This window comes from Apium graveolens, chromosome 2 (assembly GCF_009905375.1).
Source record: "Apium graveolens cultivar Ventura chromosome 2, ASM990537v1, whole genome shotgun sequence".
NCBI classification, from domain to species: domain Eukaryota; kingdom Viridiplantae; phylum Streptophyta; class Magnoliopsida; order Apiales; family Apiaceae; genus Apium; species Apium graveolens.
In genome coordinates, this window is record NC_133648.1 from 200,111,175 (window position 1) to 200,127,434 (window position 16,260).

The following is a 16,260-nucleotide window of genomic DNA, read 5'->3' on the forward strand; positions in this document are numbered from 1 at the left end:
GGGTTCTCCAACGGAAGATCCCAACATGCATATTAGGGATTTCATCGAGATCTGTGACAGTTTCAAATTTAACAATGTTACTGAAGATGCTATTAAGCTAAGGATTTTCCCGTTTTCTCTAAGGGATAAAGCTAAGAGCTGGTTACATTCTCTACCACCAGGCTCTATCACCAAATGAGAAGAACTTGCTCAAAAGTTCCTTACTAAGTTCTTTCCTATGGCGAAGACAGTTGCAATCAGGAATGTTCTTACTCAATTTGCGCAGCAGTCTGGAGAGTCATTGTGTGAGGCTTGAGAGCAATATAAGGAGATGCTTAGGAAGTATCCTCGTCATGGGATGCCTGACTAGATGATCATTAACTGTTTCTATAATGATTTGGGTGCAAATTCTAGACCCATGCTTGATACAGCATCAGGTGGAGCCTTGTGGGCTAAGAGCTACGATGAAGCTTATGAATTGATTGAACAGATGGCTGCTAATGAATACCAGAATCCTTTTTAGAGACTGACTCAAGGCAAAGTAGCAGGAATTCTGGAGGTAGCTGCAGCAACTGCAATAGCTGCTCAGGTTAAGGCTTTGATGATGAAGGTGGATTCTTTGGCTAATTATGGAGTTAATCAAATCACTAGTGTCTGTGAGCTTTGTGTTGGTGCCCATGAGATAGAGCAGTGTGCTATTTCTAGTGAATCAGCTCAGTTTGTGAGCAACTTTTTGAGATCGCAGCAGCCTGTTCCATCCACCTATCATCCCAACAACCGCAATCATCCTAACTTCAGCTGGAGCAATAGCATAATGCGGTTTAACAACATTATCAGTAGTATCTAGCAAAGTAGTACAACCCTCCTGGTTTCAGCAACCGCAATATGCACCAAGACAACAACTCAAGCTGCAACAATCTAATGAAAAATCTGAATTGGAGGAGTTGAGGCTCATGTGCAAGAGCCAAGCGGTGTCTATCAAGACCTTAGAGAATCAAATTGGGCGGATTTCCAATGCCTTGCTGAATTTTCAACCTGGCTCACTACCTAGTGACACAGAAGTTCCAGGCAAGAAGGAAGCTAAAGAGCAGGTTAAGGCAATCACATTGAGATTTGGGAAGGTTGCAAATCCCGAAAAATCTCAAGTTTCGGAAGAAGAAGCTGTGGTTGAGGAAGAAGTGCAGAAGAAAGTAGAAGTGGAACCAAGGAAGACTATTATGGAACACACTCCTCCTGAGGGTAATACAGGGAGCAACATATCTATCCTCCACCTCCTTTTGCTAGAGGTTGTAGAAGAAAAAGTTGGATAAGCAGTTTGAGAAGTTTCTGGAGGTCTTCAAGAAACTTCATATCAACATACCTTTCGCTGAAGCTCTTGAATAGATGCCTAGTTAGCGAAGTTTATGAAAGGTATTCTCTCTCGGAAGGTGAAGCTCGATGACTTAGAGACCGTTGCTCTCACGGAGGAGTACAGGGCTGTGCTGCAATAGAAGTTGCCTCCGAAGCTTAAAGATCCTGAAAGCTTCACTATTCCTTGTACTATCGGAAACTTGTCATTCGACAAGTGTTTGTGTGATTTGGGAGTTAGCATAAATCCGATGCATTTGTCTATTTTCAAGAAGTTGGATTTACCTGATCCAAAGCCTACTTATATGTCCTTACAGTTGGCTGATCGCTCAATTGCATATCCACGAGGCATTGTGGAGGATGTCTTGGTCAAGGTGGATAAACTCATCTTTCCTACTAAATTTGTAATTCTTGATTTCGAGGAGGATAAGAAGATTCCCATAATCTTGGGAAGGCCATTCTTGGCTACTCGCCGAACCTTGATAGATGTGCAGAAGGGTGAGCTTACTATGCGAGTGCTAGATCAGGATGTGACTTTCAATGTGTTCAATGTCATGAAATTCCCTACTGAAAACGAGGAGTGCTTAAAAGTGGAGTTGGTCGATTTTGTGGTTACTTCAGAACTTGATCAAATGTTAAGGTGTGATGCCTTAGAGAAGGCCTTGTTGGGGAATTCAGATAGTGAAGATGACGAAGGTGATGAGTAATTGCAGTATTTGAATGCTTCTCCTTGGAAGAGAAGCCTGGATATGCCTTTTGAATCTCTTGGAATGTCAGAACTGAAAAATGTTGAGGGGCGACTCAAGCCTTCCATTGAGAAAGCTCCTACACTAGAGCTTAAACCATTGCCTAAACGCTTAAGGTATGTTTTTTTAGGTGATACATCTACTTTGCCTGTTATTATTGCATCTGACCTTTCATGTAGTGATGAGGAAAAGCTCTTGAGAATTCTGAGAGAGTTCAAATCGGTAATTGGATGGACTATAGCAGATATCAAGCGAATCAGCCCTTCTTATTGTATGCACAAAATTCTGCTAGAGCAAGGAAGCAAGCCGATGTTGAGCAATAGAGAAGGCTTAATCCGATCATGAAAGAGGTTGTGAAGAAGGAAATTCTCAAGTGGCTAGATACAGGGATCATCTACCCTATTTCTGGCAGTTTGTGGGTGAGTCCAATTCAGGGTGTGCCGAAGAGAGGAGGTATCACAGTTGTTGCTAATGAGAAGAATGAGCTTATTCCTACTCGAAAAGTCATGGGGTGGAGAGTGTGCATGGATTACAGGAAGCTGAATAAATCCACTAGGAAGGATCACTTCCCACTTCCATTTATTGATCAGATGCTTGACAGGTTGGCTAGGCATGAGTAATGTTGTCTTCTGGATGGCTGATCGGGTTATAATCAGATTTGTATCGCTCCAGAAGATCAGGAAAAGACTACCTTCACTTGTCCATTTAGTACTTTTTCCTTCAGAAGAGTTTCTTTTGGGTTGTGTGGTACACCTGCCACATTTCAGAGATGCATAATGGTTATCTTCTCTGACATGATTGGTCAGAATATGGAGGTGTTCATGGACGATTTCTCTGTGTTCGGTGATTCTTTTGACGAGTGCTTGCAGAATCTTGACACATTTCTTAAAAGGTGTGTTGAGATCTTGTTCTCAACTGTGAAAAATGTCATTTTATGGTGCGAAAGGGCATTATTCTTGGGCACAAGGTGTCTAGTAAAGGACTTGAGGTGGACAAGGCCAAGGTGAGGGTCATTGAAAACCTTCCTCCACCAATTTCTGTTAAGGCATTCCGCAGCTTTCTTGGTCATGCGGGTTTTTATAGGTGGTTCATCAAGGACTTCCCCAAAATCTCTAAACCGTTGTGCAATCTTCTAGAGAAAGATGTTCTTTTCAAGTTTGATGATGAGTGTCGAGCTATTTTTGAGATCTTAAAGAAGAATTTAATCACGGCACCTATCATAACTGCACCTGATTGGAATAAATCTTTTGAGATGATGTACGATGCAAGTGAACAATACTACTACTAAGAAAGAACTTATAGCCATTGTCTACGGTTTCGAGAAGTTTTGATCTTATTTGCTTGGGACGAAGGTGACAGTTTTCACTGATCACGCTGCTATTCGATATCTCGTCTCAAAGAAGGACTCGAAGCCTAGATTGATTCTATGGGTTCTTTTACTTCAAGAATTTGAGTTAGAGATCAAGGACAGGAAATGTACTGAGAATCAAGTTGCTGATCATCTCTCCGAGTGCGACTTCACAGGATAAGACATTGATAAATGAGTCTTTTCCTGATGAGCAGTTGTTTGGGGTGCAAGAAGAAGAATCGTGGTTCGTAGATATTGTGAACTACCTTGTGAGTAATATTATGCCTCCAGATTTGTCTTCTGCTTAAAGGAAAAAGTTTCTTAATGAGGAGAAGTGGTACATGTGGGATGAGCCATTTTTGTTAAGGCAAGGAGCTAACCAGATCATCAGGAAATGTATTCTGTACAGCGAGATGGAAGGTATCTTGTGAGACTGTCATTCGACTGTTTATGGAGGCCACTATGGTGGAGAGAATACAGTAGCTCATATCCTTCAAGAGGGATTCATCTGGCCTACATTGTTTAAGGATGCGCATCAGTTTGTTTTGAAGTGTGATCGCTGCCAGCGTGTAAGTAATATGTCTACGAGGGATGAGATGCCTCTTAATGTGCTTTTCGAGGTTGAAGTCTTCGATGTTTGGGGAATTGACTTCATGAGGCCATCTGTCTCATCCTACAATAATCAGTATATCTTGTTGGCGGTTGATTATGTCTCGAAATGGGTTGAAGTCAAGGCTTTACCGACAAATAATGTGAAGGTAGTGCTTAATTTTCTTTATAAACAGATATTCACAGGATTTGGAAGTCCAAGGGTCATAATTAGTGACGAAGGATCGCATTTCTGCAATCGCAAGTTCACTGCCATGATGCAAAGATATAATGTGAATCATCGCATTACTACAGCCTACCATCCTCAGACTAATGGTCAAGCTGAGGTATCTAACAGAGAGATCAAGCGTATTGTAGAGAAAGTTGTATGTCCATCAAGGAAGGATTGGTCTTTGAAGCTGGATGAAGCTGTTTGGCCGTATAGAACAGCATATAAGACTTCGCTTGCCATGTTGCCATTTCAGTTGGTTTATGGAAAAGGATGTCATTTGCCTGTGGAGTTAGAGCATAAAGCATATTGGGCTTTGAAGAAGTTAAACCTTGATTTGGATGCAGCTGGTAAGAAGAGGATGCTTTAATTAAATGAACTCGATGAGTTTCGGATTCAAGTGTATGAGAACAACAAAATATATAAGGAGAAGTTCAAGAGGTGGCACGATAGGGGACTAGTGCTCAAATCATTTATGTCAGGGCAACAAGTTCTTTTGTTTAACTCTCATCTCCGTCTTTTTCCTGGAAAGTTGAAGTCGAGGTGGTCAGAGCCGTTTATTATCAAAACTGTGTTTCCACATGGAGCGGTGGAGATTTTTGAAAATGCTCCAGGCTAAGCATTTAAAGTGAATGGACAAAGGTTGAAGCATTACTATGGTGATACGGAAAACCATGAGGTGGTTAGTATCGTGTTATTGTCTACTTGATCTCGGGATTCTACGTCAAGCTAATAACGTAAAGCAAGCGCTTCTTTAAAGGCAACCCAAGTTTGTTGTACATTAGTAGATAGAGGAAGAAGAAAACAAGGAAAAAAACATAAAAAAATCAGAAAAAGAAAAAAAATCAGTGCCAACTACAGAAGCACGGCATGCCTGCGCTGAGAAGCGGCGGCCGCACTGAAACTTCAGTAGCACGGTGCGCCCGCGTTGGTATGCGGGGCGGACACGCTGATTTTCCAGAAGCACGGTGCGCCCGTGCTGCCAGGCGGGGCGGCCGCACTGGCTCCCTGGACCAGAAAAAAAAGCAGAAAAACAGGAATTTAAACACCAAATCAATTCCCAACCAAATTTTACTCTCCCACTTCCATATTTCCCTCTCCAAATCAATTTCAATCAACCCAATTACTCCCATTAATCCCACTTCTTTTCCATAACTAATTCTTAATCTCCTATATATACACACACGTATACACAAACTTCTCCATCACTTTACAAATTCTGAAACTCAAAACTCTCTTATACACACATCTTTTCTCTCAACTTGTTCAATCTCAATGGCACCCAAAAGACAACGAACTCAAGTTAGTAGCAGCACCACCGATTCTTCTAGTATTGGGGGTGTGAGGCCTAGGTTTTCAACTCCGGAGGCTGAGGAGGAGTATACGAGGCTACTTTCAAAGCCCATAGCCAAGGAGCGAGGTTAATTGCCATCAGGGAGGGAAGGTAAGTTATTGAGATGACTGTGGAGATGGGTTAGATTACTTTTGTGAGGCACCAGTTGTGGTGCCTATGAGTGTGGTTCACGAATTTACGTGAATGCAAAGGCGGATAAGAACGGTTTTACTGTGGTGAGGGGGTTGACTGTGGATTACAGTGCGGAAGCCATTCATTGGGTGATAAATTAGCCCGAGAGACGGCCTGAGCAAGAGGATTGGAATGCGAAGATGGGGGATGATTTTAACTTGGACCTAATTGTTGCTACATTGTGTGTGCCTGAGACTCACTGGAAGTTCAAGAAGGGCACGAACGAGTATGCCACTTTCCCTACCTCGTGCATGAATAGGTTTGCACGTGCATGGAATTCTTTAATTTGTGCCAACATCATGCCATCTTCTCACGTCCATGATCTTACTTTGGAGCATGCACGGTTATTGTGGGGCATTCTTCAGAGAGATTATGTGGATCTCGGGATGGCAGTACTATGGGTTTTATTCCCTATGCATCCATTATGATGAAGCTGTGTGTGGCGGTTGGAGTTCATTGGCCCGCGCACGAGCAGCTGCAGCTTCCGAGTGCCCTGATTGATAGTTCGATGTTTTTGAGTATGCAGGAGTGGTACGGTGGTAAGCCTGATCCGAAGGGGCTTGGTTATTCTTATGACCACTTTCCAGGTGGACGTCCAGCACCTCAGGGATATACTGATGGTATGACTTAGGCTAATAGAGCAGCTTGGAGAGCTGAGTTGGGTGAGGTTGGTCCTTCGCAATCACAGCAGCAGGAAGCAGAGGGCAGTGCTGGTTTGAGTTCAGCGCAGTATAGGGGCTTGATGAGGAGGATGGATGTGATGCATGACATCCATAGTCAGTTTGCACCGGACCTTACCCAGGCGTTGGGGACTGCATTCAAAGCTACAGGAGTTGATATCCAGTGGCCAGTATTGGGTGAGGACTCTGTGTACCCGCCTCCTAACACTCCACCGTATGAGAGTGATGACCATGATTCTGAGTAGGTATGCCTGATTCCTTACTATTACCTTCACTGAGGATAGTAAATATATTAAGTTTAGGGGTAGTAGTTAAGGAATATATGTTTGTGTGTCCATATAGTTTGGATATGCATGCTAGTTTAGTTCATATAGTTGCATATTTTCCATGTAGTAATTTTTTTATTTTGCATGATAGTATGTTGCATATAGTTTCATTCATGTGCATTATAACATGATCCCTTAAGTTTACTTTACCAATTGATTTGTGATATTGATGCTAGTGTAGTGATGTCGTGTTTAGTGATGTTAATTCTTATCGAGTTGGTTTACATGCTAGAAGCAATAAAATTTCACTAAGTCTTATAGGTTGTTTGAGTGCTAGAACATGATCATGGTTTATTTGTTAGTCGAGGTTTAATCACTTGTTTATATTCAGAATTTAGGATATTCTCTTCATGATAATATAACATGGATATTTAGAAATTGGAAAAATTTTGGATTTCATTGCTAGTTGTTGTGGCTAGGTGTCAAATGGCTAGTAGCCAGCTCATTTTATATGAGTAGTCTAGGGTTGAACGAGATGTAGCGAAACGCACTCGTTCAGAAATTGAAAAAAAAGAAAAAAAATATATGTGTTTATGCATAATTGATCACGAGTGGGCTCTTTAATACTCGAGTTATTAAGTTCTTAGGGGACTTTGTGCCTAGTGACCTAAGGCTTTTATAGTCTGGGATCCACTAACCTAACACTCGCTACATGGGTATTATTGCATAAGTCTTTTGTAGACCTCACTCATTGCACGGTCAAATAAGTATATTTGTGTTGTTTATGTGTTATAAATAAAAGTATGAATCCATGTATAACTCCGATATAATAATTGAAGTGTTATAAGTCAGTTTGAGTTTAGCTTTTATTTTATCAATAACCTTGTGATTGCCTTGATGAGTAGTGAGTCATGATTATTGATCTAGTTGCGATAGTATATTTGTTAAGCATTTGCACACACACACATACACACATTTCTAGCTTGTGAGTTGATTTATGAGATTTGATTGATCTTTATGCGAATAACTGCATTTGTTGAGATATTGCTCATGTTAGTGTTTGTGTCCTAGAGACAACACTATGATGTTTTAGTTTAAGATATTAGGATTATTAATGTTTATGTTCTATCGATTATTTCCTGTATAGTTTATTAATTCTTATTTACTGCGATAGAAATGTTAGATAAATAAATGTCCTTAAAATATTATATGCAATTTTATATCTCTAATTACGTGACTAAGAAATGAGATTTTGAGAATAGTATCAATATTCCTAAAGGTCCCTAGTAGAGTATTATTATTAAGGGACAATAATAATGCATTAAGACTAGTGTATTTGTTGACTGATGATCACATCTCATTGATCATAGGTATAGTGATACTAAAGTCAAACACACAGACATATGTATATGTACATGGTACTGCACAGACCCGATATGAGATTCTACATGTTTGTTGTGTCATAAGTAATTCTCACAGTGATAATGATGTAATGGTCCTTAGACCTGAAGTCATTATATTTCTATACGAGAATTAATATCCATTGATTTCATTAAAAGTTATCCTTGACTGGGTAATGATAAAAGTGGATATTGGGTATATTATGAATCGTATGAGAAATATGAATGATCTAGATGGGATTTAACCCTCCTATTTTAGGAGTGATATTATTGGCCTCTTGTGTGAGCTAGACTATGAAATGCGTGGCCACGCTCAAGTATTGATTTGATATGATAGTCTACTCATTGATCAAGGAAACCTGGATTAAACATTGATGAGGATGACACATAACATGCCTCTAGTTTAATCTATAATATTTGGTTAAAGGGATTATATTACATTGTACTTATTCACGAAAGGTTTAATCGATCACCGATTCAATTATTATTACTTGGGTAGCAATGTTGTATTACTAGATGTGTAACGACTGGGAAATTTACGTTGTATTATATCACATTTATAATAAATTATGTGTATTAATATGTCATTTATGTGTGATTATCTGTTAAACCCTAAATTGTTACGTGTTACGTGTATTCCGTGTCATTTCTGTATTTTTAAGATATTCCTCGGATATTTTATTTTACATTCATCGTTTTCATTTCAAACGTTTTACGACCCAAACCATGATTTTAAAGCCAGTATTTCAAATAAAATAATGGGCCTTATTTTTCATCAAACGGCTTTTACCATCGCATTATTCTGAACATCTAGATATTTTATAAATTTTCTCGTTTTGTGAAAAATGACTTTTTCGGGCCCCATTGGGTGTTAAAAACCCCACAAAAATCACATTTTTTTTCATAAAATTAAAGGACTTTTATTTATACCATTTCTTTGTATTTTTGCATTATTCATAATTTTTGGGAAATTTTGGCATATATATTGTATATGTAAAATATTTATAAATTAATTTTTAATACCCAAAAATTATAAAAATTAGGGCCAAATATTTTTATTAGATGTACAATTAGCCCCTTAATTTTATTTAGGAGTATTATTTTTCACACTATAAATAGCCTAATTATCAGTTAATTATAATTAATTAATTATTAAAAATTCTGCAAATTTCTGGAAATTCTCTGAAGAACAGTTCGGGTCGGACTTCGGGTCAGAAATCAATCGGTGATATTGAACGTTTCTGAGCACCAAATCGATCGATGTGAGTATCCAAATCGATCCTCTCGAGTTTGGTTTCTGGTATCAAAAACATGTTTTGATGTGTTAATTTTCAATTTCAATTTCTAGGGTTTATACCCGATTTGGTACTTTTTGATTCTGGGTTTATTCGTTGAAATTGATGTTATGAATAGATTTATTTCATTGTTTATGATTGATTCCTGCTAATTAATTTGACTAACGATTGCTTGAATCGATAGATCGATATCTAGGTTTTATGTGTTTTTTATTTGATCATTTTTTATTATACAGATATCTGAGGTATGTTTGGATATAGGGGTTTGATTGCGTATGTTTCAAGCTTTATTTTAAGCTATAAAACGTAATTTTTGATGTACAAATTAGTGAAATCGGATTTTGGCCGGACTTTGAGTCGGTTTGATCGGAGAACGTAGTCTGAGGGTTATTAGGTGATGTTAGGGATTGAATAATGTCTAGAATTGAATTTGGAGTCGATTCCCAGTAAAAACGAGTACAAACGATTCGTGATTTGGCCTAAAAATGACTTCATCGAAATCTGGAAAGCTTCGTCGGAGTTTGATTGTTTTCGCCGGAGAAGAAGACACAGACGTTGTTGATGGTTGATGAAGACGGTAATGGGTTGCTGTGTTGATTCCAAACAAGATTGACGCAAAAACGGAGCAAAACAAAGTCGAATTGAGGGGAATTTAGACTGGCCGGAAAACGGGACGGTGACCGGGATCCTCACCGGATTCTGGGATCATCCCGACCCGTTTCCTGTTCTTGGTAACCCGGTTGCAACCTGATTTGCAACCCGATTTTGATCCTCTGATACCCAAATCCATTTTCTGAATTGTGTTTTTGACTTTTTAATTATTTATTTATATTTTATAAAATCAAAATTAGTTTTTATTAATTCTGAAAATCAATTAAAAATTAGTTTTAAATTCTGTAAAATAGTATTAATAATTCCTAAATTATTTTCTTAATTTATAAATTCAAATTTAGTGATTTAATTAAATATTTAATTATTTATTTAATCATTTATCTATTTGATTATTATTTAATAGTTAAGTAAATAATTAATAATTACAGGTTAAAATTTATCGAATATTACGAGAAAGGATTCGATAATTAGGGAATAAAACGAATAACTCGTATTCATACGGGTAAATTAACGATGAATTCGATTATTATTATTTGAGCGATAGTTAATTATTCGTGGAAATGCGAATAGTTGATCGGTGAATTGAATTCTGATTCGAATAATAGTTTATTTATTCGATAATTATTGTATCAGCTGATTGTATCGATTATTTATTTGTAAATAATCGATATAATCAAATAAATAATGATAAGTTGTAAATATTTGTAATAAATGGTGACTAATCCTAATAATTAGGGATTAATTATTTTAAAAGTATTAAATAATTACTTATTAATTATTTATTAATTATTGATTATTTAAAAAGAATTAATTATTTCGATAATTAATCAAATAACTTTCGATAAATCATAACATGTTCATTTTAACTCCAAAAATTATAGGAAAAATTATTTTTGACTTGGATTTTTCTTAAATAATTATTTAAAAATTATTTTAGGATTTAAAAATTTGTAATAATTATTTATACTGAATAATAAATTAATTTATCAGTGTTTAATTGATATTAATTAGACCGTTAGTCCGATTTGAGCGAAACGAAAGCCATTTGACTCAGAAAAATAAATCCTTTTCATTAAGAATAATATGAAGACCTAATTTCTTCTAGAAATTTGCTGACTTTATCAACTGCTTGATTATCAGTCGAAATGCGTGCCGAGACGAGTCCGAAAAATTCCGGAAAAATGGGAAATGAGGCAGAAGGTGATCAGTGGAGGAGTCAGCGAGTCGATTTTGATTCTAAAAATTATTTTAACTATAAAAATGATTATGTGCTTATGTGCCTATATGTATTATGTGGTTAATCGAGTCTTACTTATTAATATGCAATATACGAGTCAGTCATAAGCGTATGGGTAGATAATAGGAAAGAAATGAAGTTCATTCAAGATACAGTTGAAGTACAAAATGGCTTAACCGGTCTATTTTGCTAACAGAAGCTAAACCAGGAAGGAAGGTCGAGTAGGTGATAGACGAAAAGTGATTTAATTGCAGTGAGTCGCGCAGAAGACAAGTTTCTCCCCTATTCTACTTTCAGAATAGTGATATTCATTTCAAATTCTTATCACGCTTGTACTCTTTTAATTCTCTTGTTCATATTTCAGTTCGATTCTTGAATTATTCTCTTCATTTGAATTCATTGTTCATATTCCAATTATTATTCACAATTATTGATATATTCTGGTGATTAGAATATATAAAGCATACCGATTGTTCTGGTTGTTATTCCAGGGACTGGATAATACTACTTTAGGGATTAAGTTTACTTAATCCTAAGGACCGTGACATAACCGGATCTTTGAGAAGGGCCGTTGTGCCTGGGTGCTTAACGGGATCTATATAATGAGATATAGATCTGCACTGTATCCTGGCTGATCAGCAGGGTATAGCTGTGAACTTGAGTCCAGTTTAGTTCGTTTGTATTCGCCAGTAATGGCCTTCTTTCTATTCTCGAGGGATTATATCTTTGCAGATATACTCGGGTTACGGATTTATTTATATTGCCTTAACACTGTTTATATTTTGTGGACTTGTTGAGCAATTTTTGGCTCACCCTTTTTGTTGTTATTCACCTTATTGTTTTCAGTTAAGAAGGAATATGAAACCCATCAGGACTCGAGTGGTAAAGAAGCGGGTCAAGCCTCGGGATCCTCTCATACCCAAGGTGTTGATCCCAATCCAGGAAGAAAGCTTTGAGTTGCCTGAGCAGGTGGAGTGTTAATAGATAGTGTGTGTGTGTGTTTGAATAAAAGTGGAACTTAGTTTAAAATGAATTAGACAATGGTTTGTAATAAAGAGAGTTTGTGAGATTTTAAATTTGGTTTGTAATAAAGTAGTTAGTGGTTCTTGTTTTCATACTTCAACCTAAAAAGATCCTGGTTATTATTAAAGGGGTTTAGTTTCATTTCTTTATTATTTGTTAATCAGATTTTACAGGTTTGGTGATTAGCTAGTAACCCCCAGACTTATACCCCGTGTCTAGAGGGCGTTACAGGTTTGGCATCAGAGCTGTAGGTTTGGTCCCTGAAAACAATTACATTATGATTAAGATAAGATAGGGAGATCATATAGAATAGGAATAGTAAATAGGGAGATTAGTGTTAGGATTTAGGTCAGATTAGATTAGGAAGTATAAATCTTAGGACTGTTTAGTGACCTTTTCTTTTCTTTGGTATATTATCAGATGGCATCTTCTGGTTATTCTACATCTTCTGAGAGGACAGTCACCGGGCCAGCAGCACCAGTTATACCTCTAGTATCTGAGTATATATTTCCTCCTCTACCACCTCCACCACCATTGCCAAAGGAGCCGGTACCACCAGTACAGGGGATAGTTCATGATCCCATAGAGATGTTTGATCCATTTGAGTTCTTTGATCCGATAGTTCCAGTTGAGCATCAGTTTATACCGGGGATTGAGCAGGAGTTACCACCACCCCCATTCTTACCTCATATACCAGTGCATGCCCCAGAGCCGTATGTGTTTCAGATGATTCTAGTCGAGGGGATGGGAGACCATGATGTGGATCTACAGCTAGGATTACCACAGCAGGGTGCAGGCATACCGAAGGTTCCTTCACAAGAGTCAGTAGGTCAGGTTGCTCAGACGCATATGGTACCATACCATGAGTACAGGGTTATGAGGGATGATGTGGAGTATTGGCGGGCACAGTGTCGAGAGATCATGCATCTGTTTGATCAGAGGGACAGAGGACCGTTAGCGGCCCTACGGTCGGATTACTATATGAGAGAGCGATTACAGTCGGTGTTGATGAGTGCCACTTGGGAGCTTGATGATTTGACCAATGAGGGACCACCTTCTTTTGCAGAGTTCTACAGGATATTCCGCTTGGCACAGACTTTGGTCCAGGCACTTAGGGATGAGCTTAGGCGTATTCCTCCTGGGTTTTGAGACAGTGACGGTTTTGAAACAGTGACTTCAGAGTACAGATATATATAGAGGCGGCATAGTATAACCTAGTGAGTAGTGTGTACGTGTGTACTAGTAGTTTAACCTGTAGTAGTAGTTTGACCTTTAGCGGTAGTATGACTTGTAGCCGTAGTGATTACCAGTAGCACAAGACTTTTTGTATCAAGCATTTACTCCTGAGGCTGGTGTCACACATATATAAACTGAACTTTTCAAATTTCTTTTATCTAAATTTCAGTCTTTACAGTTTTACAGCATTTACTTTCACTTTATTATTTTACAGCTTTCCATATTATAATTCCTGTTGAAAAAAAGAGAAAAAAACAACCATTTTATTTAACTGTTTACATTTCCAGTTTTTATATTCAGTAACTATTTTCTTTATTTAAAGCATGTTGTTAATACAGGATAAATTGTTTTCTTACCTACTGTCAATTGTTTATTAAACTGTTAAAGAAATATCACCTGTTTTATTATCATAAGAAGATGGCACCAAAAAGAAAGACTAGGGCTGAGACCTCTAACAGCAATTCTGAAGGTCAGACTAATGAGACCATGAACCAAATGTTCCATCTGATGTAACAACAGATGATAATGATGCAGCAGCAGATGCAGCATCAACAACAGCAAATCCAACAACAAATGTTACAGCAGCTACCTCGTCCTGAACCTCAATTACCACCAGCATTACCTGTTGTTACTTTTAAAAAGTTTCAGTCAGTTAAATCTCCAGAATTTGATGGGTCTACTGATCCTATTAAAGCCACCACCTGGTTAAAAGAAATAGAGAAAGCGTTTGCACTAGTGAAGATAGGTGAGGACCAGAAGACTGATTTTGCTAGTTACTTGTTGAAAGGAGAGGCAAATTATTAGTGGGAATCTAAAAAGGCTTTAGAGGGTGAAGATGTTATTTCTTGGGATAAGTTTAAAGAGTTATTTTTAGAGAAACATTTTCCTCGTTACGTAAGGAATCATATGCAGATAAAGTTTTTGGAAATGAAGCAGGGAAGTATGTCTGTGACAGAGTATGAAGCCAAATTTAATGAGTTGGCTAGGTTCATCCCCGAACAGGTGGACACTGAAGAGAAACGAGTTCAGAGGTTTCAAGAGGGATTACGACCGTGGATCCGTGGACAGGTTACAGTTTTTGAATTGACAACGTATACTGCCGTGGTTCAGAAAGCCTTGATCATCGAAGGAGAAAGTGAAAGATCTCAACGAGATAGAGGACAGGGAAGTTTCCAAGACCGCTCCAGCAGGAAGCCGGTATTTCAAGCCCGAACAAATTTGAATTTCAAAAGGATAGGTCAAGGTACCCGGAAAGCAGGTAATCGTTTCCAAGCCCCCAAACAGCAGGGAATTGTTAAGGTTCCAGTGCCGTATTGCAAAACTTGTGGACACAAGCATACCTGCGTATGTATTAAAGCAGATGTGACATGTTTCAAATGCAAGCAGAAAGGGCACTATTCTAACAAATGTCTAAAGGGAAAGACAGCAGAAATCACTTGCTCCCAATGCGGAAAGAAAGGGCATTTCGCTAGAAATTGTAAAGGACCGGCAATGGCAGCCAGTATTCCAAAAGTATTGGCATTACCTCCGCCACCTCCGCCTAATCAACCCAGAGCAAGGACTTTCAACATGACAATGAAAGAAGCAGTGCAGAGTCCAAGTGTGATCGCAGGTACGCTTTTGGTGAACTCCATAGATTCAAAAGTATTAATTGATTCTGGAGCTACCCGTTCATTTATTTCTGAAGAATTTCTTGATAAATTATATTGCAAAATTGAATGGTTGGGCAAGACGTTAATTATAAAATTAGCGAATGACGACCAAGTTCCAGTGGATCGAGTGTGTCCTGCATGTGATATAGAGATAGCTGGACATCATTTTTCTGTAGACTTAATTCCTTTTAAGCTAGGAGAGTTCGATATCATTTTGGGAATGGATTGGTTCTCATGGCATAATGCTCAGATAGAATGCGTGAATAAGAAAGTCAAATTGTGAACTGCGGAAAATGTAACGGTGATATTCAAGGGCGAAAAACAGCGGAAAAAATTTCTCACAATAATGCAGACCAAACGGTTGCTTCGACAAGGATGTGAGGTGTACATAGTTTACATGTTAGATACTGAAAAAGGAAGTCCTAGAATAGAAGACATTCCAGTTGTGTGTGAATTTCCGGATGTCTTTCCAGACGAGCTTCCAGGGTTACCACCAAATCGAGAAATTGAGTTCACGATTGATCTAGCATCAGGTACAGAACCAGTTTCGAAAGCTCCATATCGAATGGCTCTAGTCGAGATGAAAGAATTGTCAACGCAATTGCAAGATCTTCTAGACCGAGGCATCATACGACCCAGTATATCCCCATGGGGTGCACCGGTGTTATTCGTGAAGAAGAAGGACGGCAGCATGTGATTATGCATCGACTATCGGGAATTGAATAAACTCACCATCAAGAACAAGTATCCTTTACCGAGAATTGACGATTTGTTCGATCAGCTAAAAGGAGCTGCATGGTTTTCAAAAATAGATTTGCGATCAGGCTATCATCAATTGAAGAATAAAGCTGAAGATATTCCAAAGACTGCGTTTCGTACGAGATATGGGCATTACGAGTTTTTGGTAATGGCATTTGGTTTGACAAACGCGCCAGCAGCATTCATGGATCTGATAAATCGGGTATTCAAGAAATATTTGGACAAATTCGTGATTGTATTTATTGATGACATCTTGATTTACTCATAGAAGGAAGAAGAGAATGCAGAACACTTGAGGATAGCTTTGGAAATTCTGAGGAAAGAGCAACTGTACGTGA

General features: G+C 38.1%; 1 non-coding gene across 1 annotated transcript; it reads right to left on the minus strand.

Annotated features, from left to right (window-relative positions):
• Positions 1 to 232: 232 nt before the first annotated feature.
• LOC141709099 (small nucleolar RNA R71) lies at positions 233 to 339 on the minus strand. Its single transcript, XR_012569692.1, has one exon. It is a non-coding gene; the product is annotated as a small nucleolar RNA R71 (small nucleolar RNA).
• Positions 340 to 16,260: the final 15,921 nt, after the last annotated feature.